A 26,751-nucleotide genomic window follows, 5' to 3' on the forward strand; every position below is an offset into this window, starting at 1 on the left:
TATGACATTGACCAGAAAAATGCACAGGCTGACATGAGAGTCTAAAAACAGTTTTTAAAGGCTTTTACGTTTAAGAAGCTTGACTTCTTAAGAAAAATTTTACTTTTTCTTGAATATGTATCAACACTACCTACTGATATTTCATTATTTCATATTTCAATATTCTGATAACTCAGCTTATGTAAAGCCTTTCCCTTGTTAGGTTTTTTCAGTCCTGTAGTTTCTTTCTACATTCACCATATATAGGTCCTATTCTCAATGCAATTCTCAACCTTCTCCTGTATGTACCTGCTATGATTATTCCAAAAGGGGATTCTTGTTCTTAATACATTACTTGCTAGTGCAGATATATTCTGTATTGCCCTATTCCCTGCAGCATGACTAAGTTGTAATTCCACTAAGAAATGTGTGGCTTATTACTATTTCAATTTATTTATTATTACACTTTTCCTGTAAAGATATATGCAGAATTATCAGTTTTATTTGGGTCATCATTCCTTTTAGTTTTCATTCTTATTTTTGTAGCTTTGATGAGACTAAACAAAATTTGGATTATAAATGAGATAGTAAATCCCTTCGAACAGGAATTATTCATATCATTACATGTCCTGCCAACCCACTTTCCCCTTATTCTCAGAGTAGATGCTTTGGCCTGTTACCTTTTTATATATTTTTCCTCCTTTTTTCTTTTCCATGATTTTTCTGATATTTCCATAATTATTCAAGATATTGCTTCTTATGCAATTGTAATAAAATTATAATTTATTTAAAGTAATGAAAAAAAATACTCAAAAGAAATTTTGCATTAAGTATGGAAATATTCCCTGCCTGGGTAGTGCAATGTCCAGCAAAACAATTAAAAACTGCTTTAACACAGAAGGAACAGTCATTAGAAACTTGTCCTCATTCAACTTGATACATGAAGTTCTGAAGCAGAGACCAAGAATCTCTGCATGTACTCCACTGAAAATGAAATGTTAAAAAATAGAAATCCAGCAGTCCCGTTCACAGATAAGGAACCTTTGAAATCTATAGGTTCCCACATCCGAAGAACACAAATTGTCCAGACAAGTCACAGATCTTTAAGACTGTGAAAAAGTATTCTTGGTGTGCAGTGGACATTACCTTAAAAAATCTTTACAAACTGTAATAAGTTTCAGAGAGTAAGAATACTCTCTCTGTGAATAGATATGCGATTTCTAGATCTGAAGCTTTTTAATTGAATTTGCTCAGGAAAAGAGTTTCTACTGATTACATGGACAGTGATAGTTGGTCTTGAGTGATAATGCATTCAGATATAATTTCCACATTGAAATTCACTACTTCAAGCCAGGTAAAATGTAATTTAGATGGGGAAATAACAGGCTATTTAAAGAAATCTAATAGCTCAAAAAAAAAAAAAAAATCATCAATATATGCATTACTCAAAAGCAGTGTTAGGACTAATTATCTTAATTTTGAATTAAAGGAGAATTTGATAACTTTTCCTCAGAATGTAATGCCAATTTATTACTCAACAAGCACTTGTGAAATACCCCAAAGTCAGCTTGCCATGATGATCTAATTTCCTGAGGTGTTGGGCCAAGTCCATTACGTAGTGTCATCAGCATAGGGATGACATCTGGTATCTAGACTGTAAGTGCCTCTGCAACGATCACTGCTGTAAAATGCATGTGCGTGGAGAGAAGGGACAAAAACAACAGGCCAAATGACTTATGTAAGCTTTTCATTTGCATGGTAAATCAGTTGAAGTTAATTTGATATTGTAAATGATATTGTAAATTTGATATTGTAAACTTCTTAGCAATTCTACCCATTGCTGAACATCCACTAATAGTTAATGTAGAACATTTGGGGTACAAAATGACTTTTTGGAAAAGCTACAAAGATCATTCCTGTATTCATGCAGAACTAATAAGAGATGAATAAAGTCCAAAAAACTCTTTCATGATTACCTGTGATTTGATTTTTTCGTCATTCACCTGCTTCACATTTAGCTTGAATAATATTAGGCTTAAGAACCTATCATTTCATCCAAAATGACAACCTCTGATATTGGGTTCAGTGAGACCGTATAAGTTAAAGTCTTCTCAACGGTGAACAGACTAGATGGCATAAACGAAGCCTGGAAGTTTTGGAGAAAGACATTGAGAGATTGAGGGCTGTAGAGCAGCTGGCTCTTAAGAATATGCATCTGAAGAGGAAGAAAATAAAACATACCAGATGGCAGTGGAGGCTCCACAGCAAGAGAGACAGAAAATGAATTTTGATGAGACTAGGGCTTATCATTACTCAGTTCTCTCTGTGACTGAAATAGAAACAATGTTTGTTTTCAGACAAATTCAAGATTCATAACTCAGCTTTTATGCAATCCGTAACTCTATAGGAAACATTAGTTACTGCCGACTCATATTATTTTCACAGTAGCTGTTACTTACTAAGTACAGGCTCTGCAGAGTATGGCCTATGACTCTAAAAGGAACATGCAGGTATATCTCATCTTTATCTTGATGATAGCCCCACAGAACAGTATCAAGGATATAAACTCAGTTTCCTTAAGTCTCACTTGTTCAGAGAATGATGCTGTGCTGTGTTGGGTCACAAAATGCACCGCAGTCCTCTACAAGACTTGCTTCTAATGAAGAAGACACATAAGGAAGGAAGCAGATTTATGTTTCAAGTTCATAAAAAAATCCACAAATCTGCATATAATCACAAATATTAAACAAGTTGAGAGGAAATAAAAAAAAAAAAAAAGAAGAAGCAGAGGAGAAGCAGAGGATAAGGATCCTTAAGATTGTACATATTTGTACGGAATCACAGACTCAGTAGATTAGAAGAGTCCTTCAAGATCATTTTGGCTGTAGTTGGACACATAAGGATGACATTTTGCCTCACTCTTATCACTAGCAAAGACCCTCTTTCATTTATAAGAAACTATATTTCATCTTGAATGCAAGATACTCCCTTAATTATCCATAATTTTACTTGGCAATTCAGCCCCATGTTTCTAAACCAATCTAACATTTTTCAGTGAGCTCCTTTTCAGCTCTGTAAAAACACTGTCAGTTGAATAATCATCAGTTTTGTTCTCTTTTTTTTTCAATCAAAGCAGACCTTCTAAAAGTAAGCATTATGTTTTTGTCAGTAACAGACTCAGACTTCGTTTTATTGACAGTAACTGAAAAATGACAGTAACAGATGTAATCAAAAATTTTTCTTTTTCTTAATTTCCTAGAAGGTATGCACTTATTACAGAAATGTCAAAAACACATTTCTAAAATGTAACCAGAACTCTAAGGCAGTGGGAGTAATTTAATGCTTTACCCATTTATAATACATCAGATAAACCCATGTTAAATGCTTTTGGGTCGAAACATTTAAAAACTGACAACATTCTTTGTTGTGATTATTGTTCTAATCCTTTTTTAAAGAGAGTTGGCACAGTAAAAGATATTGTAAAAAAGCCAGATCCATATGGTTGTGTTTTTTTGAAGGCAGTTTATAAAAAATATATTCGGTCCCTGCAAGCTGCTTTATCTATTTAGAAATGTTTTAATTTTAAGAAATATTGTATAACCCAGGGATAGTTTCCAAATGTACCACATAAGAAAAGAAATTAATGTTTGGATTTGCATATTTTATGTATTTACTCCAAATTTTGAAATATCAAGTGCCAGTGCTAATCCTATTAACCCTTTCAGAGTGCAAAATACACAGGCTTTGAAATTTTTGCTTTTGATCCTTCTCTCTTTATTATTGTATTAACCTATCTAAATCTTCTAATCAGAAAAATGAATTAAACTAAGTTCTTAGAAACCTTCCAAACATGAGAAAGACTTAATTGGGTTTATGAGACATTCACAGACTGTTCCTGGAGTCAGGTTGCCCTTGTTAAAAATACACCACTGAGTCCGGACTACACTCATACGGATGCAGAATTCACATTGACAGAAGGGGTCATGGGATCCTACTTGCAGGTCAGCTTCTACTTGTGAGGCAGAATCCACCTCTTTATTTTTGTCAATGGCATGTCCAGTTTCATTAGGAGGGCTTTGTAAGAATACCGGTGGCAGGGGAAGAGCAACCTGCAGCTCTGTGAAAGAGTAATTAACAAGGTCATGGAATCATAGAGCAGCTCACATTGCAAGGGATATGTTGAAATATCTTCTATTCAAACCTTCCATGAAAAGGAAGTCTAGATGAGATTACCTATCACTCTATCCAGTAGGTTCTTGAAAATCCCAAGTAACGGGGACTTGTACCACCTTCCTGTGAAGGCTGTTCCAATAAGTGATTGTTCTTACTAAAATAAACTCTTTATTATACTAAGATGAGCAAAGGGTATGGGGGAATATGCCAAGGAGGGATGACAAAAATCAACAAAAGGTGTTTAAATTAGGTCACCTCCAGTGCTTAACATACCAGCAAAGAACTGTCCACAAGGAACCACTAGGGAGAAATTTTCCAAACCCTCTCCAGGAACTTCTCATACTGGGATGCTTCTCTAAAGAGCCTGTACATCAATGCACAAGGAAATAAACAGAAGTTATTAACTTGCTAATACAATAATACATGGGTTAAGAGATACGGTGTATTTACAGTGCGACAATCTTGGGATCATGAAGATGAGGTGGGATGGTTCCCATGAGTCAAATCTTGCAATGAAGGGACTCATTAGAAAAGACAAAAAAGGAAGTTGAGGAGGAGCTGTTGCCTTTTTTGTGGCAGACCAGCTGGAGTGCATGAAAAAGTACGTACATAAACCCAGAAGTGCTGATGGGATCATAGACAGGTTTGTGTTGGAAGAGATATTTTAAAGAACATCTAATTCAGCCCACTTCCATGGGAAGGGATATTTTCCACTATATCAGGTTGCTCAAAGACCAAACCAAGATGACCTTGAATACCTGCAAATATGTGGCATTCCCAGCTTCTCTGGGCAACAAGATCTCTATTTTAGGTCCTTTTCAGGCTGCAGCAAGGTCTCCCCAAAGCCTTTTTTTCTAGGCTAAACAGCCCCAACATACTCAGACATATTATCTTGGTGGCCCAAATTAGAAAGGTGTGGGGACAGCAATGTTAGTGTCTTACCACGAGCCCGATGGCATTTCTTTTGCAGCCCCAGTGTCCCAGAATCTCAATTTCTCCTAGAAGGAACTTCATTCCTGTAGTTTCTTGCCTTGTGGTTCAGAGAGTTAAGAGATGTGGAAGAGTACTTGCCAACGGTAACTGAGATAGAAGGACCATTGAGCCTTTATTACGCTGGCTGTCAGTAGATAGTCTTATTTTTGAGGGGGAATGCAGTCTCAAGTGCTGAAAGAGCTGGCTGATATCACTGGGAGGTCACTCTTAGTCATTTCTGATTCCTTATGGACATTGGGAGACCACAAGACCACAGGAAAGTGGCTGTAATTCCGGTCTCCAGGGAGTGCAATAGTGAGGCCCAAGGAGGTCCAAGCTGGTCAACCTTAACTCGATCTCCAGAAAGGTGATGAACCAGCTAATCCTGGAAGGAATTTGTAGGCCCAGTAAGGATAATAAAATAAACAGAAATAGCCAGAATAGAGTAAACAAGATGAACTCATGCATGACCATCTAAACAAATGTCTACATTGAAATTACTGGCTTGATAGATGAGGGAAGAGCAGCGGATATTGTGTGTCTGGTGTTGGAAAGGATGGATGCACAGCATTCCCTACAGTCTGGAATTTGGGAAGGCCTTTGACACTGCCTCCTATGAGATCACCACAGATAAACTGCTATATATGGCTCACCTGAGCAGACACTGAGGTAGACTGAAAACAGATTTCATGCTCAGACCCAGAGAGTGGTGACCAGCAGTGCAAAGTGTAGTTGGAAGCCACTAATTAGTGGTGTAGCCCAGGGGTCTCTACTGAGCCTAGTCCTGTTCAAGATCTTTAATCATCTAGGTAACAGTGAAGTGTGTATTCTCAGCAAGACTTCAAAATGCACCAAACTGAGAGGAGTGACTTTTACACCAGAGGGTCATGCTGGCATCCAGAGGGATCAATTTTCTATTAATTTGAAGGTAGAATGCTATTTCATTTCAGTTTGTAGTCACAGAAAAGTCTTTCCCTTTATTGCCTTATCTTAAAAATCCAAGGTTTGTGATTCTACACCAGATTAGACTAGATGACTACCTCAGTATGGAAACCATCAGCTTAACAGATCTATGCTCACTAGACTTTTTTTCCTAATATATCTCACAGCTTCCTTAATGATTATCAAAGTTTCTTCCCAGTTTTAGGTCCTGTCATAGTCAGCAATCTATGAAGTTGTGTACTAGCACAGGGAAGTGTATGGATTCCAAACATTAGAAGTAACATCTGTTGTTTCAGGACTAAAAATCTGTCTTGAAACAGTATAATTTCTCTGTAAATCATATTTCACAGAATTTCCCCCCATGTGTCTGCTTTTATTTTTCTACATTTTAATTCATATTAGCAATTAAAAGGAGAAAATAATTTTTTTTTTCAGGAGTGGACATTCTTATTTCAATGTTCTGAGCTTATCTGTGAGTACAACTGAAAAAACACCAAAAAACCTGAAAATAAATTATTTGAAAGACATTCTATGAGAAGAAATCACTAAAATTCAGATTTTCTAAAGAACTTAAATATGTTCTTACAATGGAAATCTTGGAGTTGAATTATTTTAAGGTTAAATCCTTCAGGGAGAAACACTAAGCCATACCAAGCCAGAAATAATCTATCTTTGTATACTTTAGAATGTTATTCTAAAATAAAAAGTTTATATGATCGCACTGCCTGTATCTGTCAATCCTCCTCTACTAGCACTGAAATCATCAACCAGCTTTCAAATACATTGAAAATAACAGATGAGATCTTACAGAGACAAAATTTTTTCAGGTTTCATGAATACCATTAATAATAAATTGTCATTTCTTCCATCAACACTATCCAACAAAAGGAGAAAAGCAGTTATAACTGCTCGCCTCACCTGCTCCAAGAGCGAGCAGTCACCTGGCCAATCTGAGAGAGTACTTACCGTGAACCTTTAACCCAGCCAGGGCATGTGCTGTCTCTGACCCAGGAAAATAAACAACGGATTGCAGAAAGCAAGAGGTGCTTTGAGAATGAAGACATAGAAGGGACCTGAGAATGGGAGGATGGGGATGAACACAGGTGGGAACTAGAGTAGTCCCAGGTTTCGAGAAACAATTCTGTAGACAACTAGGAGCCATTAATTCTAATTACTTCAGTATCCGCTTGATTGTGGGAGGGTTTTTGATTGTGTCTGTAATTCTTAATCATTATTAAATAATTGTTCACATTGTTTTTCTCTGTGCATATTTTAATACACTTTATTACTTAATGAAAAGTCAAATAGTTACAAAGAATTTTTTGTAACTATAAATATAGATATAGATATAAATACATAGGGTTTGGCTAGAGTAAAAACAGCAATTCACAAGTCTGTTTCTCTGCTCTTGTGTAGATGAAAAGGAGAGAAAATAAAATTAAAGGAAAAAGAAAATGCCTGACGTTTTTTTAACTATGCTTAGCAGATGTATCTCTAAATCACTTAATCTTATTAAGTGCCTTGTTATCCTCATTTTTACCCCAAATAAAAATCAGTGTCATGGCACCCCTGGTGCAAACCAGCTCCAAATCAAAGACTAACTGCTGAGCTGTGAATGCTGCGCTTTCATGAACAAAGTAGGGTTCTGTTTCCTTTCCTTATAAAGGGAAAAGGGATGAACAACATTCATTTTAGCTTCCTTTTACTTTTGGTTACCTCTGAGTTTACACACAAGCTAAAGCTTCTAAGAGAAACCTAATAGACCTCAGTTGCGTGGTAGAAAACATTCTTATTTAATCTTGCAACATCTGAGAAACTCAGGATCTACTTGGGAAAAAAAAATCTGCATTTATTCCATAGGAGAAAATTCATGGCTGGAAGTCTCTGCCCTACAGGCAAACAGCATTGCCTACAAAAACTTTTATTATTTCATTCAGCAAGAGGAGAGTTAAACCATTGTTAAGTCCACCAATTTTATATATTTCTCCATTTGGCTTTTAAGATCTCATATAATATCCGACATTCACAGAATAACATCTCTGTGGAGTGACTGCTCTTCCTATCTGGGCCACAACTTTGTGTTGTTTTATCAGTGTACTATATGAGGTCTTTACTGTAGTAATAGCAAAGTCCTTAATGGGTGACAAGGCCCCGTGGGAGGAAGTGCATCAAATATTGCATTTGTCAGTATAGTTTTATAGCTATTCTGTGCATCAGTGTGATTTATAACCATCAAGCAAAATGGGTTGTTGCATCCACCACACAGAGGATTACTTTTGAATCTGAATAGAGGTCTGGGTTGTTATTTCAATATAATAATTCCAGATTAGTGGGAGAAGGAAATAATGGGGGAATATGTGTTGTAATTAATCTGTTTGCCATTCTCAGCTACAATATGCTGAAAGATGTAAAAGTGTTCTCCTGTTCCTTTTCTTGAGCTGGAGAAGCAAAAGGAGAAACTATGAAATGAGAATTTATCTAGTGGCTAAGTAAGCTGCCTCCATTTTTATCAAAATCTTGATGTGAACATACAAACCTTCATTTTATTTCAAAATGCTGCTTGTCCAGCAGCAACAAAATGTAGGACTTCACAAGTTACTTTGCTGCTGTTGACAAGCCAGTCTCTTTCTCAATGGTTTTAATGGAAGGAATAATCGGTAGCCCTTTTTTCAACTCTACTTGTTTGTCAGGTATTACTGTCTTTTCCTTACACCAAGAGATGGGGCAATTCCCACCTCAAAATTTCCTCTTATTGCATTTAATAAGGATCAGATTTGAAGGGTTTTCTTCCTTGTGATATAAAGAATATCTGAGATTTTGGAGCATAACATTATGATGTGGTCCCAGGTCTGATTCTTTCTTAGTTGTATTTCCAGTAAATATGAAGTTTATAGTAATCAGACTCCTTCAGCCTATCACCTGCTGTGTTTCTTTAATATTTGCAGTAAATTTCTTGTCCAGAAATACTGCAGGAGGAAAAAATAGAATTCAGTGCTCCCATAAGGCTTTTACAGATAAATGTTAATATGTATCCATACACACTTACGGAGGTTGTGTACTGACATCTCTTAAAAGTGTAATGTTCTGTCAAACTTTTTAAATTCTTTTGATTGTTGATAATAGATTGCAACCCAGTTATTAGAAATATAGCAAATAATAATAACAACAATTACAAATAGCATGTTTTTCTTTATTTTATTATTACTATTGCAATTATTAAAATATCCTAAACTGTAAAGATGCTTGCTTTTGGACTATACTTATGATCTGTTCCAGCAACATTATAATTTCACTCACCAGTTTTATATCAACACAAGTAGAAGGAAGAATAAGATTCAGTAGTGCATACTGAGTATGGCACATACCAGAAATGCACAGGGTCAACGTGTAGGCTGGATCAACCACTTAGTATCACAGGCCCTTTAGAGGCCTTTGATCTTAGCTGTTAGATCCTTGTGAACTTGTATGCATGAGTGGTTTCAGTCCTCTGGGTCCTACACATGCATTTAAAAACCTTGGCTTCAAAGAACTTGCACAGAATCCATCGTGAGAAGAGCTGGCATGTCTGCCCATACGCCACAGACATTGGCATGGTCTTGCTGCCAGCTTTGGTGTTCTTATGGGTGTACTGCTACTGTCAGCCCAAGCAGTTCTCACTGTTACATGTAGTTTGCTTGAAATTCAAGCATCTTAGGGTTTGGTTTGATTTAGATCAAACTTTCCAAGGAACAAAGTTCATATCTACATTGCTAAATGCATCTATGACACCCAGCACTCTTTGGTCCTCAGTGAACACAAGCGGTTGCACACATAAACACTCCATAGACTCAGATACCTTTGTGGAAGATAAGCCTTAGCTATACAGCACTTGGCCCCAGATCTGTGTCACATGCAATGCCCCCACTATTTCTTTTTAGCCTGGGTATGTCTCTGATATAATGAGAAATCTCTGTTTAGTCCCAAGAGGAGAGGCCTTTACAGAGTGAAAATCAGGATATCTCTTGCTTGCCCCAAGACAAGGAACATGAAGTTGTGCTAATTGTGAAGGATCAGTGCACACCAGGTAATGTTGGAGAATATTACCAAGTAGAGAAAAACTAATCGACTGCAGCTTTCATCCACTCTCCTAATTGAAAACAATTTCTATAGAAAACTCAGTCCTTAAGAACAGATGGATTTTGCGTCATGGGGAACTGATTGATAGTACTCCAAAAGAGAGTTCAGTAACAAATTAACATTTATGCAGTGTGGAAGACCAAGGGATCAGGGCTTGAGTTTTAACTCAGAACCTAGACAATTTGACACACCTGACAGATCTCCATTTCCCCACAAGTTAGAACACTGATTTTCAGCCAGGTTTATTTGTCAGACTAAAATGTGCTCTTGCCTGGATTTTGGATATTAACTCAAAAATACACTAAATTCATACAAAGGGAAATTGAAAAGTATTCTACTTTGGCCACTGCAAGTATTCTGTTTGCTCATGGAACATCTCTAGGAAAGTTTTTAAGCTTCCTAGGGTTTTTTGTTGTTTTTTTTTGGTTGTTTTTTTTTTTTTTTGGTTGGTTTGGTTTTTTTTGACACCTTTCTTTCTTTAAAAATATCTTTATTTTCTATGGATAAGAAACATTGCATATCTGTTAGATATTATAATAACTCTTAAGATGAAAGATGTCTGTAGAATTTATCTCTTCAGAAAAATATGCTTTTGATGGGGTTTGGTTTTTTGTTTATTGTTTTTGTGGTTTTGTTTCTTCTGTTGTTATTCGTTTTATTTTAATTAAGACATGAAGTTACATAGGGCGGAATATTGGAGGGATGTGAGGGCAAGCCAATGTGAATATATTTACTAGACAAATATATTTCAGCAAATCTTTAATCATTTTAACACTGTTATCAATTACTGAAGAACACTGATTAGGCAAATCAATACAATTCTTGTTTAACAGTCCAAATTTTTTCTCTGGTTACCCCTAGATGCTACTGCTTTTAACAGGATACTGATATTTGGTTTTCTTATAGAATTTGCATTTTCTAAATTAAATTAAGGGAAACTATGTGTTAGGATTTATAGTAACTTACATTCATATTTTTTGTTTATGACTCATTCAGATACAAAAAAATAGTATTCTCAGTCTTAACCACCTTTTGCATAATTTGCTTAATTATACAGATTAATATATATCTTAGATGTTTGAAAAAGGTTGTCAGGTTTCTATATTGTATGTTTTATTTCTGCTCTGTTGGAGTTTAAGGATACAAATAAAAGCAATTTTTACATCACAAAAAGTGGCAGTGTTCATCTATATGTATGTGGAAATTACTTGATAACCACTAAATAAATGTTATTATCAGTTTCTGTTATACAAGATTTCAGATGCTTCTCATATAAACTACAAACATATTTTTAAATGTTACCCTAGGATCTTTCTGCCAGCTTTATGACTTTTCTGCAGGGTCTTCTCATTTTCTTTTGCTTCCCCTCCTCCCTCACCAAATAGAGGATTTTATTTTGGGGGATTTTTTTGCATTCACACACTAATGAGAAAATACATTTTCAAACCAAAGATAATTTTATTTTCAGATGTCTATTTTTATTGTTTGCAACAGGGATTTTTAATATATTTTTTATCCTCAGCATTATTTGAAGCTTAAATATCATATGGGACTTTCATCAATGTACCATTTTATTACACATCCTAGACTGTCAAAGAGAGTAAATTTTGTCTTTCAATTCAAAGAGGCCAAAGCTCCATGTAAATTTATTGATGAAAATACTAAAATAAGCCTCATCAAACAAGGACCATTCCCCATCAAAACTTGAAATATTGTTATTCATCACTGAGATGTTTTACAGCCCTGTAGTTAGATCCTGTCAATATGAAAGAGTAATTTTCCATTTGATTTTAATTAATGTTGAGAGGAAGATCATTTTCTATCTTTGTAATAACATCAAAAACCAATCAGATTTGTCTGGCAAGATTTAGTGCTTAAAAACCTATAGAGAAGGACCTTGAACATCCTCAGTCCTCCAGGTGACAGGGACAGGCACATTCCCCTTAGTCACAGTCAACAAACAAGACTTTCACCTGGTATGTTATGTGCCTTTTCTGAAGGAATAAAAGGCTTTCTGTGCTCTGTGAGCTCAGGAGGGAAGTGTTGAATGTTGAACACAAGTTTTCAAAGGGCTTTCAGCAGAGTAGCAGGCTTTTATTTGTGCCTCAAAAGAGGAGCAAATGAGATGATAATGAAGCACGTTGAACCTAAACTACAAACTGCATCTCCACACAGAATCACATCACCCTACCATGAGATAGACTGGAAATCTCAGGGAGCATCTAAAAATTGTTAACAAGGTTAAAAACAGTAACTAATACAGACATTTAAAAAAAGACATGAAGGAGGTATTTAATTGGTTTAGTTAAAGGCAAGGTGATTGCAAGTGTTCATGGATTAATTTTTAATTCCTATGTTCAAGCAGAATATTCTAACCAACAAGATATAGAAACAAGGCTTTTTTTTTTTTTTTTTTCAACTGTGCATCCAAAACAACTAATTCCCATTATTTCAGTCAGAGTTAAGAATCCAAAAGCCTTTGAGGATCTGGCTTCAATAAATTAAAAAAGATTTATCTCCTAAGCCAATTACAGTCATGAACAAAACTGAGTGGGAAGAAAGAAAACCAAAACCAACAAAGCTGATGAAGGCCATGAATGATTGGTAAATGTTTAAAAATTATTTGTTAGAGTTTTTTACAATTATCAATTTTTCAGTCACCTAAAGGGCTTCTATCAAAAAATCTGGGTCAACAGAGACAGTGAAAGTGAAAGCAGTTCTCTTCTCACACTTGCAATGGAAATTAATTACTTATTTTAAATAAATATTTAATAAAAAGTTATAAAACACAGGTAGTATAAAAGGATAGAAGATGTATCCATGAAAAACCTCTAGTTAACAGGAAACAGGAAAATGGAATACAGATGTATGACAATATGAAAGACAATTAAAAAAGAATACAGGTTCTATAAAATTGTAAACTTTTTTTTAATCATGCAGACAAGAAAAGCAATATCTTTTGTTATCAGGAGACTTGAACAGTTGTGGTCCCAGATATACCAACATACAGTTAGAAGAACTAGAAATACTGCATGTATCTATGCAGACACCTGCTTGAAGATGACACCAAACGGGGTGGAGTGGTCAAACACTGATGGTGATGATGCCATTCAGAGAGAACTCAAAAGGCTGGAGAAATGGGCTGACAGGAGCCTCATGAAGTTCAGCAATAGAAAATACAACGTCCTTCAATTGTGGAGGAACAAAATTCTGTTGGGTACCACTCAGCTGGAAAGCAGCTTGACAGAAAAGGTTGAGGTGAACACAAAGTTAACATGACCCAACAAAATGTTTTTGCCACTAAAAAACCCGAATGGGTTTCACTAACAAACTATTATCTAAAGTTTGATAGAGGTGATCCATCCCCTTAGCCCTGGTGAGAGCACAAGTGGAGTTTTGTGTCCAGTTTTGAGCAACCTGGTTCTAGAAAGACACGGATATTAATTATTTTTATGTATGTAGAATATATTTGCATTATTTGAGGTAATTTCAATGATGGAAAAGGAAAAAAAAAAAAAAAAAAAGAAACACACTTTATATGGAAAGGTAAAATATAGGTCCAGGAAATGCAGGAGATTTCACTTAGATGGAAGAGAAACCCTTTTATGAGGACGTTGGCCAAAGACTGGAACAGGTTGCACAGAAAGCTTGTGGAGTCATTATCCTTGGAGTTATGAAGAACCAAACAGGGAATGGTTCTATTTGAACATGTTATAAGTGGTGCTAGATCTCCTGAAGTTCCTTCCCCCACCAGCTGTTCTTTTATTATGTGTTTTTGTGACATATTTACTTGGTGACATCCACAGATGATGAAAGAAAATTGTGTACTTCAATAGAGCTAAGACAAGAATCCTAACTTTCATGTGGAAATTATGGTTTAGTTTTGTCCTTTGTATTGTGCAAGTGATGTAAATGTTACACCTCTAGGCTGGGTCTTTGTCTAAGCGATGATATTAAATATCATTACAGATTGTGAAGAAATTATTAATGTCATTTGATTAATATCTCATTTGAAATCTTAAAATAGTAGTAACTCAGACTCCTAAACACTGAGGATGGGATTATTATGAACAAATGAACAGGTCTGCACTTGATCACCCTAAATTTCCTTTATAGTTAACAGAAAAAAAATTAACCAGCATATGAGTCCCCGAATGAATTTTACTTGCTGAACTTTACTTTAGGACAGGATTAACTTCCACTTATAAGTACCTCAAGGGACTCCAGTGATGTAAACAATTTACATTTCAAAATCTCCTTATTATCAACAGTATCAAGAGCTCCACTTCGCTCTCTACAAATCTGAGATTTGGACAGAACACAAAAAAATCTGATGCTAATCTCTCAAAGAGTTTAACTTTCATTATCTAATAAAAAACACTGAATTAGCCAAATAGCCAAATCAAACTAAACAAAAATGTAATCAAGATTTTAGATTTTAGATTTTAGATCTTACTATCCAAAATATAATCAAGATTTTTGAGAACAACTAAATCAATTTCTTTGAATCATTGGGAAAAAGTTTTAAGTACACCTTGTTCTATTTATATATATATATATATATATATATATATATATATATATATATATCCAACCTGGCAGTTGTTTATTAGTGTGGATACTTACATAAAATTTCCCAATGGTAATAATTAACCCTTCATTTTTGTAGACAGAGATCACATCTAGCATTTTCTCTTTTTGATCTCCCAGAATACCCTTTCCCTTTTGCCTACAGGTAATAAGAGTTGTGTAAAAGGAAACTTCGTTCTCAGAGTTTGGATTTCTGTTTTTATTTTCTCTTTATAGGTGATTTTTTAAAAAATTTACTTCTTTGTTTCATTACATACCTCACTACTCCAGTGATTTCTGACCTCCAGCGTTGGGTTTGTATTAGACCACCTCTCCTGAACGGTTTCTCCTACCAGAAGAGTTACACTTTCTGCTGCAAGAGGGAATCCACTGAAGGATTTGATTATTGCAATGCCTTACTCAAAGGATCCTGAACTCCTGGGATAGAATTCTGAACTAGGTGAATGGGGCTGTAAGGGTGGGAGGTGGGAAATTATGAGAGCCAGTGCAGTGAGTGGAAGGCATAGATCATCCAAGTAATAAAGAATGCTAACGACAAAAACGTATATTAGATCCTAGCTTTTCCTGAGTCTCAAAATCAAACTTCAGGCTATGGAAAGATGCTTCATATCTTTGATTGGAATTTGCATGTCCAAAAAAAGCTGCATAATTAGATACTTGAATCTTTCTTTCAGAAATGGAAACAAGGATTATGCTTTTAACACACTGGCATGGTTAGAGAAGAAAAACGGCCCCATGTTTTTAACTTAACAGTATTTCCCTCATTGTAAATGGGAGAGACCTCAGTTCATCTCTCTGTGAGGGCTTTAACTCACCTTTCTCTCCCTCTGCCAGGTAGCCAACTGCAATTCAAAGCTGTGCGTATGTGTAATAGCTGCTTTAGAATTAAGAAGAGAATGCGTTTCTCTTGCTCCTGCTGTAATATTTTGCAGGATGTGTTAATAGGTTTATAGCTTGATAAGCGTGTATCAAAAGGAAGGAAGAAGGGAAGAAAGTAGCAGAAATATAGAACTGGATACCAACATCTCCTTCCAAAACTGTTTATTTAATCTAATATGTTAGTGAAACATTTAATTAATTCCTACAGGATTGTAAGTGGACCATGATGCTGTAGCTATGGTTAAATCTAATGTAGGATAAATATGATCACGGGTATCAGTAAAGATTATGTCATTCCTGAAAGCAAGAATAGAGAAAAATGAAAAAAAAAAAGACAAAAACCAAAACCTCATGTTACAAAGTAGGCCCTCCCATCCTTCCATTTTCAAAATAATAAATCTCTTTTCATCAAATTCAAGAAGCAGAATTTGAGAGGGTGTCTCTTCTTGAATGTCACTAAAAATCTGCAAAATTTTGTGGAAAGTGATGTCTCTGAAAGCTTTTGCTCTACATGATTGCATCTTCACAATTCTGTCACCAAATTGATTGCATGATAATCCATTCTTAGAGTGACTGGTCTCTTCCTATGCCAGGGCTGCACAAGCTGTCTATCTTGAGAGATTTCTCTTTCGTCTTTAAAACTCCATGATCTTTTGCAACTGTCAAAATCACCCTCAACAAGACAAGAGGTCCCTCTCTCCTGAGCTTTTGGCACTACCTCAGCCTGATACCTAGAGTACAAGAAAACAGTAATGAACAGCAACTAGGAATTAGGCAGGAAAGACAGCTCAAAATCTATGGGCAAAAATAGGATGGAGAGAAGGCAAACTGCTCTAGGCAAAAATCTTCACAAAGGCATTATGTGAAAGAAAAAGAATTCCTAAAGTACTACTTCTGTTGTCAGCTGCTGGTCTTAATGAATGGCACAGTCATAAACACAAAAGACTGATGGCCAAGGGGAGGGTGTCTGCTGTAGACTCAGACCAATATAACACAACCTAAATACAAGATGTATGTCCAGGAGATATACATCTGAGTCAAATAAAATTCAACCTGTGAGGTCTGAAGATTTCAACATAATTTTCAGCTAGAGAACTGGCACCAACACCCTTGAAAATTTATGTAGATACCTTGGAAGAATTTGTCCTTATATGAATAGAATCCATATTTGTAAGGAAGACTGCTTGAAAGAAAGACTTTATCTCTGTTATGAATGAATGTAATGTTTTATGTCTTGTGACAATTGGAAAATCACATCCACTGCATACAGGCCACTTATTTAAATCAAAGATGTTAAAGTTAGCACTGCATCATTTAATGAAAAGTGTTAAACAAAAAGGTTAACTAATCCTGAGTAGGTCATGGAGTTAATAACCTAAGAATACTCATTGAATTAGTTTTCCAAATTTATCATGTCATCCCCTGAGTAAAATTTCAAAGTAAAGATAATGAGGCTGTGGGGAAGAATAACAGATGTGGAGTATTAGAAGCTAGTAAATTGCATTTCATGCACACATAGAGTTAAAGTGAAAAGGGAATATGCCATCAAATTTACTGACTTCCACATAGCTCCTTATTACAGCAACAGCTTGAGCTAGATTAACAATCTTGAAATGCTTTAAAAAATAAAACTTGTTTTCTACCTTACAGGATGCCTGCACTTTTGAAGCAACTTAGATTATTAAAAAGCTTACAAAGTGGTCAACATCAAGTAGACTTAATTTTAATTTTTCTCTCCTTAGAAATTGAGTCTTTCTCATAAAAAGTAGGTTAAAAATTCTGTGGGCCTAACTGCAAAGTTTTGAATTTCTTAGATAGTACTTATATACCACCAAACTACATACAAAAAACCTGTTTCTGAATTCCATCCTACTCTGTATGACTTCTGCATATGTTCCTACAGATACTTATGGCTGAAAACCATCTGGTACTCAAAGCTTTCAACCAAGGGAGGCTCTTTTACAGTTTTGGAAAATGGCAAAGCTTTCATGACAATAAATGAAACTAGAAGATGTAAATTAATGTAGAACAGAATTAAAAATGATAGCATTTATCATACCATGGCTATAAGATCATACTAGATTATAAAGATTAAAAAATTTAGGGAAAGACGTGGAAGAAGGAAATGGTTGATTATCATGCATGAGCAATATTTTGGATGTCATTGTGGGTTACCATATAATTCTGAACTCAGCATTAGAGATCTGGTCAAAATTGCTGAGCTCATTTTATTTTTTTAATGAGGGCAAAATATTCATCTATTTTGGTCACAGTGATAATTTTTGGAATGTAAGTCAAACACGCTTTCCCATTAAGCACTAACAGAATTTTAAGAGCCATCAGTGAAAGCATGGTAACTCACTGCATCCATTTTTAACCCACAGGAGATGCAAGGTCACTCACCACAAATCAACAGTTTCTACTGTGAGCATAATATTTGCAAAAGATAGGAGCATACAAAAGAAGAATCATGGCAGCTCTTCAGCCAAGCAGTAAATTGGTTGATTTACGGTAACTTGCCTGTCTTCTTTAAATTAGTCTGTGTTTTGAATATAGACAGATACCTTATGATGCTAAATTGCGAGGGAAGATATGGAAACTGGAGTAAGAGAAGCACATGCCAAGTATCTTGGGGCACAAAGAAATACAGCAAAGATATCCAGGTTCAAGAAGGCATAGACAAATACTGCAGTTTAGACTCGATGTGAAAAACAGGTGTCAGGGACAGAACAAGAGGTGCAGGTAAAAACACATCCCCAGTGACAAAGGGGAAAGATAGTTACAAGTAGGCTGATACTTAAAAAAAAGTCTTGTTTTCCTCTTTTGTTAACTGTGTATCATGTAAGTGTTTTTTTTTTTTATCTCTATTTGAAATCAACTTTTAACCTTTTTGGTTATTTTTGGGTTTTTTTCTGTAAAGGAAGGCATCTGAAACAAACTCATACACAGTAGAAACCTATTCCCTGAACTACCATGTCAAAAGAATGATTTCTCTGAGAAAACATTCCAGGAAGAAAGCTGAAGCATGAAAAATAAACAAATAACAGCTTTATCTCGTTTAAAGATTTGTTTGCTATTAGTAAATATCTTGCAGTTCTAGCAGTGCTTGCAATATTCTCCTTTTTCTTATGCTTCTATTTGTAAGGAAATTAATTTTTACATTGATTTCTCTAAAATCTAAGATTATTTGAATACACTTAAAGTCTTATTTAGTATGAGTAGAACATATCTTGTAACTTTAAAAGCCTTAATTGAAGTTCCTAACTGCTACTATTTACATTCTGTCTCTACTCTGCTGTTTCAATATGTATCTGATTTCTGCTTTTTTTACTGCACACTAAAACCTGAGCTCTCTGTACAGCCTGTTTCATTCAGAATGTTAAGAGGTGATTATCTCAGACAGAATTATGCTTGGCAGTAAAAAAGTAGAATCTGAGGTAAATTTGTGAGCTATATTCTTTAGTAATTTTTTCTGTTCTGACTGGAGGATGGACATAAATTTCTATCTGTTTATTCCAAATTTTGAGCTACTAGGCTAAAAGATGCTGGAGATACTAAGAGAAGCCTGTCATAACTTCTAATTTACTCAAAAAATGTCTGAACTGGATTTTACTCCAACTTTTCAGTAATTTTATAGTTTCTAAGACTACTGTTGTCACTTAGGGTCTCAAAAAATTAAAAGCAGTGATAGCCCATCAGCAACAAATGGAATGTAAACAGTCATAATCATAGGAATTAAAGTCAAATCAGTCTTCAGGAGAGTGTCTCTGCCCCTAATATCTAGGTCATTCCCCTAAAATGTTTTCCTATCCTGTTCTGAACTCTTAAATTCTAAAGGTTACAATCACTTTTCTGGTTGTTCCCTGCTATAATGATTAGATTTTTTTCCCCGGAGTCCAGTATTATTTTTTTGATATATGATTTCACACTGTACTCACACTAAAAATAATAAAATGAAAAATATCTCCTTTCATTTTTTCTGTGGATTTGAAGACTGCAACTATATCTTTTATCACTGTCTTCTGCCTGGATTAAATGCTCTTTATTTTTCAACCTTATTGTATCTACTAAACCTCTTAACATTCTTGCAAAGCTCTTGATTTTTTCTAACTTGTCCATATCTTTCTTGGCATCCTAAAGAAATAACTCATTTTATGGGGAATTTGCATGGCATTTGGCCAACATCAGGGAGATTAGTACCTTGCTATTCTTTCATTGAAACCATTGTATTAGAGGTTACCATGCATTCTAGGGGAATGATCAAATGCTTTACAGTCAAATAGGCTTCACAGACTGGAATTCACACAATCAATAAGGATTGGAAAGCTGTAAATCACACAAGAAAATTAACACGGACAACAGAAATCTGCATCACAGCACAACACAAAATCCTTTATCAGTGGCACAAAATCTAGGTAAAGACTTGAAAAAAAGTGTACCCCAGAGGTTAATGCTGAAGTTGATATTGTTTAACATCTTCCTTGATGACCTGTAAAATGGGATGGAGAGCATCCTAGGCATGTTTGTGGATGGAGGAAAACCAAGAGTCCTTATCTATAGACTAGGTGAGTGGAGCTGCAAATGTGAGCAGAGAGTTGTCTTGTGAAGTTTAGTGAAGGAAAATGTCAGTTCCAGCCTGTGGGGAAAAAAAAAACAAACCACAGACTGGTTTAAAGGGACCTTTAAAGGATCTTTTTTAGTGAGATCTCCAAGAAACTGGACAGGCTGGGCTTTAGCAGCTGGAAGACACTGACAGAGAGGATGAGGTGGACAGCAAGCAGAGCAGCCACCAGCAATGTGTTTTGTGGCAAAGAATACCAACAGCTTTCTGGGCTGCTTAGGCAGAAGTGTCATCAGTTCAAGTAAGGAGACACTCCCTCTGTGCTGAGCCCTGGTGAGACATGTCTGAAGAGCTGTGTCCAGTGATGGGCTGTCCAGCATAAGACAGACATGGACCTATTGGAGCAAGTCTAGCACATGATTACTAAGGTTTTGGAACACTTTTATGGGACAACAGATAAGAGACATAAGAGAGTTAGTTGGGAATGCTCAGCTATGAGAAGAGATGGCTTTGGGATCTCATACATATGTTGAAGAATCTCATAAGTATGTGGATGGGAACAATGTAGAAGACAGACCCAGCAGCATCCACTCACAGGAGAATAGACAGCAGGAGCACATTAAAGAAAAAAAAAAGAAATCCCATCTGAACACTTGCTTTTTCACATGAGAGTGATTGAACACTGACACAGGTTTCCCAGGGAGACTGTGAAGTCTTTAAGAATGACATATTTAAAACTTGAATGGTCCTGGCTAACCCGCTGTGGATGACCCTGGTATAAAAAAAACAAGAGGTCCCTTGTAATATAATAATTCTGTGATTCTGTGAAATAGGATTCAAAAGAATGAATATATTCTTCTCAGAGAAGTCTGATAAAGGAAAGAAGAGAAGGAAACAAGAGAAGCATTAAAAAAAAAAGTAGCAATGAAGAAGGGTATAAAGTGTAAATTAGCCCAAGAGCAAGACTGTCGCCCAACAGAAGCTCCTTGGAGATTTAGATTTGTCTGGAGAAAATTTATTTTTAGATCATCTGCTCCTACAATCTGAAATGCCCCAAAGTAGCAACTATCACCAATGACATTATTGTAAATAATAGTAACATGGAAGATAAATATAAACTTGATAATTTTTTGCTGCTTACAGCACTTTGTCCTTTTCACCTCCATGATTATATCAGTAAAATAAGATTAAATGCTTCTAAATAATTTTTGAGGTCTTATCAACATTTTTAAACAGGAATTATTTCTTTCTATTCAAGATCAAAGTGAGGCTGGCAATACATACATATAGTCATATTTTTTATAGGAAATAAGAAAAAAAATACCACAAGTTAAACACATAATAAAACCTGAAGTTTGAGAAGGAAGACACAATTGCAGAAGTAAATCATATCAAGCCCCATGTTGCCAACTGTCTTCACGTTATTGTCTACAGCAAATGGAATATGAGTGAAAGAAGAACAAATCTTTAGACAGACAAAACTGCATCAAAAACCAATGAATTTCTATTAAGTAAATGTCCCACAGCAAATCAGAAATGGGTCATATGCACCTCAAATCTACATGGTTTGCTCATTCCCTATACTGTTCAGCTTCTTGCCTCTAAGTACAACCCTGCAGTACCTTCTTTAAAATGGTGAAGTAGAAGAATGCTCCTGTCAGATGGATTTACTTAAAAAATAAAAATTAAAGAATTAGTACTGGTGGTTGGATTTATTCTTTATAACCTGGCATAATTCTCCCCCCACCCCCCCCGCCTTTTTAAATTAAGCTCCTTAGATTGTCCTTTTTATTATGCACATTGTTGGCCCTCTTGGAACCTAGACAGTCAAAACAATGAAATCCAATGTACAGCTCCAAATAATAAATTTGAACTGCTGCAAATGCCACTTACATTGATAGATATATTTGAGTAAATCTTGGCAAGGCCGTTTAAAATGTTGCTTTCCTTAGGTGTCCTCCTTTTACCTCTATCATATAAAGACATATGAAGTGGAGCCACAACAGGAGGAATGTGAGTGTTTTAACTAGTGATTAAATGTATTGCCTTCTTCTATCACTAAAAAAAAGGAGTTTTCTTTGCCTGCTGAAAATTTCCTAGGAAAAATCTGTTAGACTATTAGCCATTTAATCAAACTCATCTATTGTATCCACACAGAAATCTGGAGTTTCATCCTTGTACCTGCATTGCTGATCATAAGGTTACCAAACCAGGCTCTGTCCTGCTTAGAGTCTGTCAGAGACCAGCAAAAAGTTCTTGGCTACTCAAGAACCAGCTACAGCGAACGTCAGATACATGAGACTAAAAATGGTTATCTTATGTCTCTCTATTAAACATTGGGAGTGAAAGTCTAAGAAAGAAAACATCTTACAGAAATCCATGAAGAAAATAATTGCAAGCAAATATTTATATTTGGAAAAAAAAAATAATCTGTTGAACACCTTGTGGTGGAGGTATACATGTGTCTTGATAGCAAAACCTGCTTGCACATGTTAGTATACAAAGGAATCCCTGCAGTTATCTTGTCATTCCTCTAGTCATTCTGTCCAGAGATTTCAGAAACAAATATAATGTGGCATGGTACATGGAGAACAAATGCCTGCAGTCTGCACACAGGACAGATGGAAAAAAAAATTGCCGAGCCGGGAATTTTTTTTTTAAGTTTGTGAGGATATTTGTATTATTTATTCAGGATAGTTAATAATTATTTTTCTTTAAGAAATAACTAGATCAATTGAAACTCTTAGAGGGAAGTATACTAGAGTTCACATTGGGAGCACCAAAGGACATTGAAAAGGGCATTTCCTAAAGTCCAAAGGACATTACAGACACAGATGAAAAGAATTGCAAAGAGTACAGGCAGGAGGCCAAACTTCATGAAGGGAGACCTAGAGATGACCTGAAAATGAGAGAGCAAGAGCCAGACCACCAGGGAGCAGGCAACACTCCCTGAGGGCCAGAGGTAACTGAGAAGATATTTCTGATACTAGGTAAACTGGGTTAATTGCAAGAAAAGGCCACAAGCAAGAATTTGCCTGCAGTAACATAGTGAGCAAAAGGCAAATTTCCAGTTGTTTATTTTCAAGTTCGATATTGTTTTGAGGTAGGCATATTTAAAACACTTTTTGTTTTTTGGTGAATGAAGAGAAGGTCTAGAAACTGCTGCCTCAAAGCTATCCTGCTGACTCAGAGTCCTATGAAAACAAATGAGGGTTTTTTCCTCTACTCATAGCAATCTGGAAGATATTAATGATGGCATATGGTCCATTGTTCAGCACAATGAAAGATTTTTTCCAGCTTATGACTTTGCATCAAGGCATGACTTACATGCTGAGTACAGTGCTTATTATTAATTCATTAATTTGTATGGGTCTGAAAGTATTTAGTGATTTTTGTAGCTCTTTAGAAAATCCAGAAAAATACTGGCCTTGCATGAAACCATTTATTTCCCTTTATTCTGATTTCCAAAAGCACAAGGTAAAAATTTCAATGTCTAACTCAAAAGGACAAAATCAATTTTGAGAAAAATATTATCCTTTATATCCTTTTTCCCTTTTTTTCCCCCTGATTAGGTATTGCACGGAAGATTTCATGGCTTACCTCAGAATAACTTTGTTAAACATTTGAATTAATTGTAATTTTTGCAACATTCATCTGCACATGAGGAGAGACTAGAAATTATGTCTCTGTCACTTTTATTTTTTCTACAAAATATTTAATTCCAGCAATTTTGGAATTTTTGGGAAAAAAACCTACTGACAGATTGACAGGTGAAAATGTTTGAAGAAATATCATAAAAATAAACTCCCAAAGAATGAGAGAAGTCTAAGAGAAATTTTATGTCAGTGTTTCTACAGTTGTGAAAACAATCAGGCAGAGTAATATATGTTTGTACTTACAGGGGATATCAATAAGTTTTCTAGGATTGGCAAAACATTATTGTTTCATTTTACAGATTAAAAAAAAATGGTTTTCTCTCCTTTTTTTTTGTCTAATATCTGAGAATTTCCCTCCAGAAAGCCACTGAGTGTCACACACTTATTTATGTCAGGGTTTCTATTAGAAAACAGATATTCTAATTCCATCTGCTTCGCTGAAGAGTTGGACACCAAATGCAAATGCCACCAAACTTCAATATATTCTTGTATATGATAATTTTTATAGTCACAATTTTGACAACTGTTTTTATTTTCATTTAGGCATTCCAGAACGATTGAAATTAATGATGTGAACATTAAAGTCTTTGAAACAAATGAGTCTGGAAACAGATGTATTACTGATGAATACAAATAAAACTATTTTTCATAGTTCTTCCCATCTGGAGAGGACAATTATTGTATGTTCTATATTTTATCAACTTCTACCATAGGCAGAATTTGCAACAAGATAGAGACACTATTAGCTCTCAACACTTCTTTGAGTTTGAGTGCATTATGATTTAAGAACCAGTTACGTCCCAGTCTGGAAAATCGCTGCACTTACATTACAGCTGCAGAGAGTTACATTGAAATCTATGAGCACCATAAAAATCATTCTCAAAACTGAGCCTTTAATTTCTGTCTCTGGACTTGTGAAATTCAAATATCAATTCAGAATATAAAGAAGCTGCATTTTCTAAACACCTTAGTAGTTCATCTTGTTCATGTCACTGAGCCACAACAGACTCAGTAAAAGCATTCTACTCTAACAGGCAGAGCAGACCAAACTGAGGTACTGCAGAGGACTGAACAGAGAAGGCTTAGTCTTCCTTAGTTTCATGACCACTGGAAAGCAGACCAGTTATAGAGCTCTGCATTGCCAGGATTGGTAAATTGCACTTCATTGTAAAATAACCTTTGGTTTGGTTGAATTTTTTTTTTTTTTTTCTTTGAATTTCCTGCAAAGACACAGAGGAAAGATTTCTTATTATCTGAGCTACTTTTTTATGGAGGTATTGTCACACTGATGCCAAATTATTGGAGATGGACTGTTACATATTGGTGAATTATATCTTCTAACTCAGGTGATTTAAATTCATGTAGTTTTAGTAAAGATATGGCTGTTTGAAACAGTTAAAATTATTTCCTGAGTTTTGTATCCTCCTTCCCTTGAAACCCACCTTCCCCTCAGTTACCTCAGGATTTGGATCCGTGTGTTTCCAGGATCTAAGGGACAGTTCTGATATAACCCCATTGCTTTGCCTCAATTGTTGACAGTGTCCAACCCATGAGACAGAGTTGTGTGATGAAGTCTGTAGAAAGATATACAATGTAAAATTACAGAGAGACGAAGACATGCTAAGACAAGTATAGTTCGTAGCTCTGGATTCAAGATGGGAAACATCAACATGAAAAAGTTTACAATTTGAAGAGGAAAAAAAAAAAAGGATTCTAATGAGGATTAGTAAAACCATTGGGTTGGGTTGATGTTTCAGTGTTGATGGGGAATGAGAAGATGGCTGAAAAATAAGTATAGAAACCTATGGAAGTCAACGGTTCTCTCCACAAGAAAGGCCAGCCAAAGTCTTTGGAATGGTGACCACATGGCGTTCATTAAATCCCAGCTACCATATCTTTCTGTTAAGCAATATTTAGCTGCTATATGCATTTAAATAGAATAGGTCCTGCAGGCAGGTTCTCCTTACACAAAGCTTGAGATTTCTAAATAAATCTCTTAAAAGAATAACAGAAAAAAAATTTAACATCTTGGGAAACTTTTCAATTCTGGGTAATTCTGGAATCAAGCTTCTTTCCCTTCCTCCCTCCCTCCCTCCCTCCTTCCCTCCCTTCCTTCCTCTTTACTATTTCCTTCTTTTTCTTTCTTTCCCTTTCTTCTCTTACTTTCTTTATTTTTTTGTTAATTATGATATTATTTCAGTGGGATTATATAGTAGTTATTGCATTATAAAATATTTGTTTTGTGATTTCCCACGTTTTCTACATCTGTGATATCTTTTACCTCATCATCCCTAGCAAAAGTTCTACCTCATTTACTTCATTGTTTGGTGTTTGCATTAATATTATGTGATGTCTCAGTCAACAGAAAATTATTTTCTAGTTCCTTACCAATTAAGAGTTTTGTATGTGAGGTACATTTAGACTTCTCACCTTCAAATTCAGAATGCAGTTAGAGGCCAAGGTCACTCTGATTATTATAAAACACATTACTGCATTAATGGATTATCGCTCTGGTTTTGCTGTTGCCAATACTCCAAAACTGAGATGGAATAAATCTTTATTTCTGGGGGAAATAAAGAACTAAACAAAAAAATTCCTGATAAAGAAATAGCATTGATGTCTTTGAAAATGTCTTCTGGCCAATGTTACAAGAATGAGCATATTGAAATGTACACTAAAGGATACAGGGTGAAAGAATGGAGGGCTTACTACTTTCTCTTAATTTTTCCCAGTTAGTAGTTTAACTTTGCATTTAATGAACCCCAAAAGTCACCATAAAGATTCAAATGAGAGATGAGGGAAAAATGTTACATAATTAGAAAAACCTATCCTCAATTTTATTCACAGATGGAAAGTACAGATTTTTAAAAATTACATATCCTT

At 35.4% G+C, this 26,751-nt stretch overlaps 1 long non-coding RNA gene across 4 annotated transcripts in view; it reads right to left on the reverse strand.

The window, feature by feature from the left end:
- The window catches only part of LOC115494625 (uncharacterized), a 294,952-nt gene that overhangs the window by 77,355 nt on the left and 190,846 nt on the right, over positions 1–26,751 (reverse strand). For all 4 annotated transcript variants that reach the window (XR_012055215.1, XR_012055214.1, XR_012055217.1 and 1 more), the window contains exon 4: positions 25,326–25,442. This is a non-coding gene — a long non-coding RNA (uncharacterized lncRNA). The remainder of the gene's footprint in view (positions 1–25,325; positions 25,443–26,751) is intronic.

This window comes from Taeniopygia guttata, chromosome 1, assembly GCF_048771995.1.
Source record: "Taeniopygia guttata chromosome 1, bTaeGut7.mat, whole genome shotgun sequence".
In the NCBI taxonomy this organism is placed as follows: Eukaryota; Metazoa; Chordata; class Aves; order Passeriformes; family Estrildidae; genus Taeniopygia; species Taeniopygia guttata.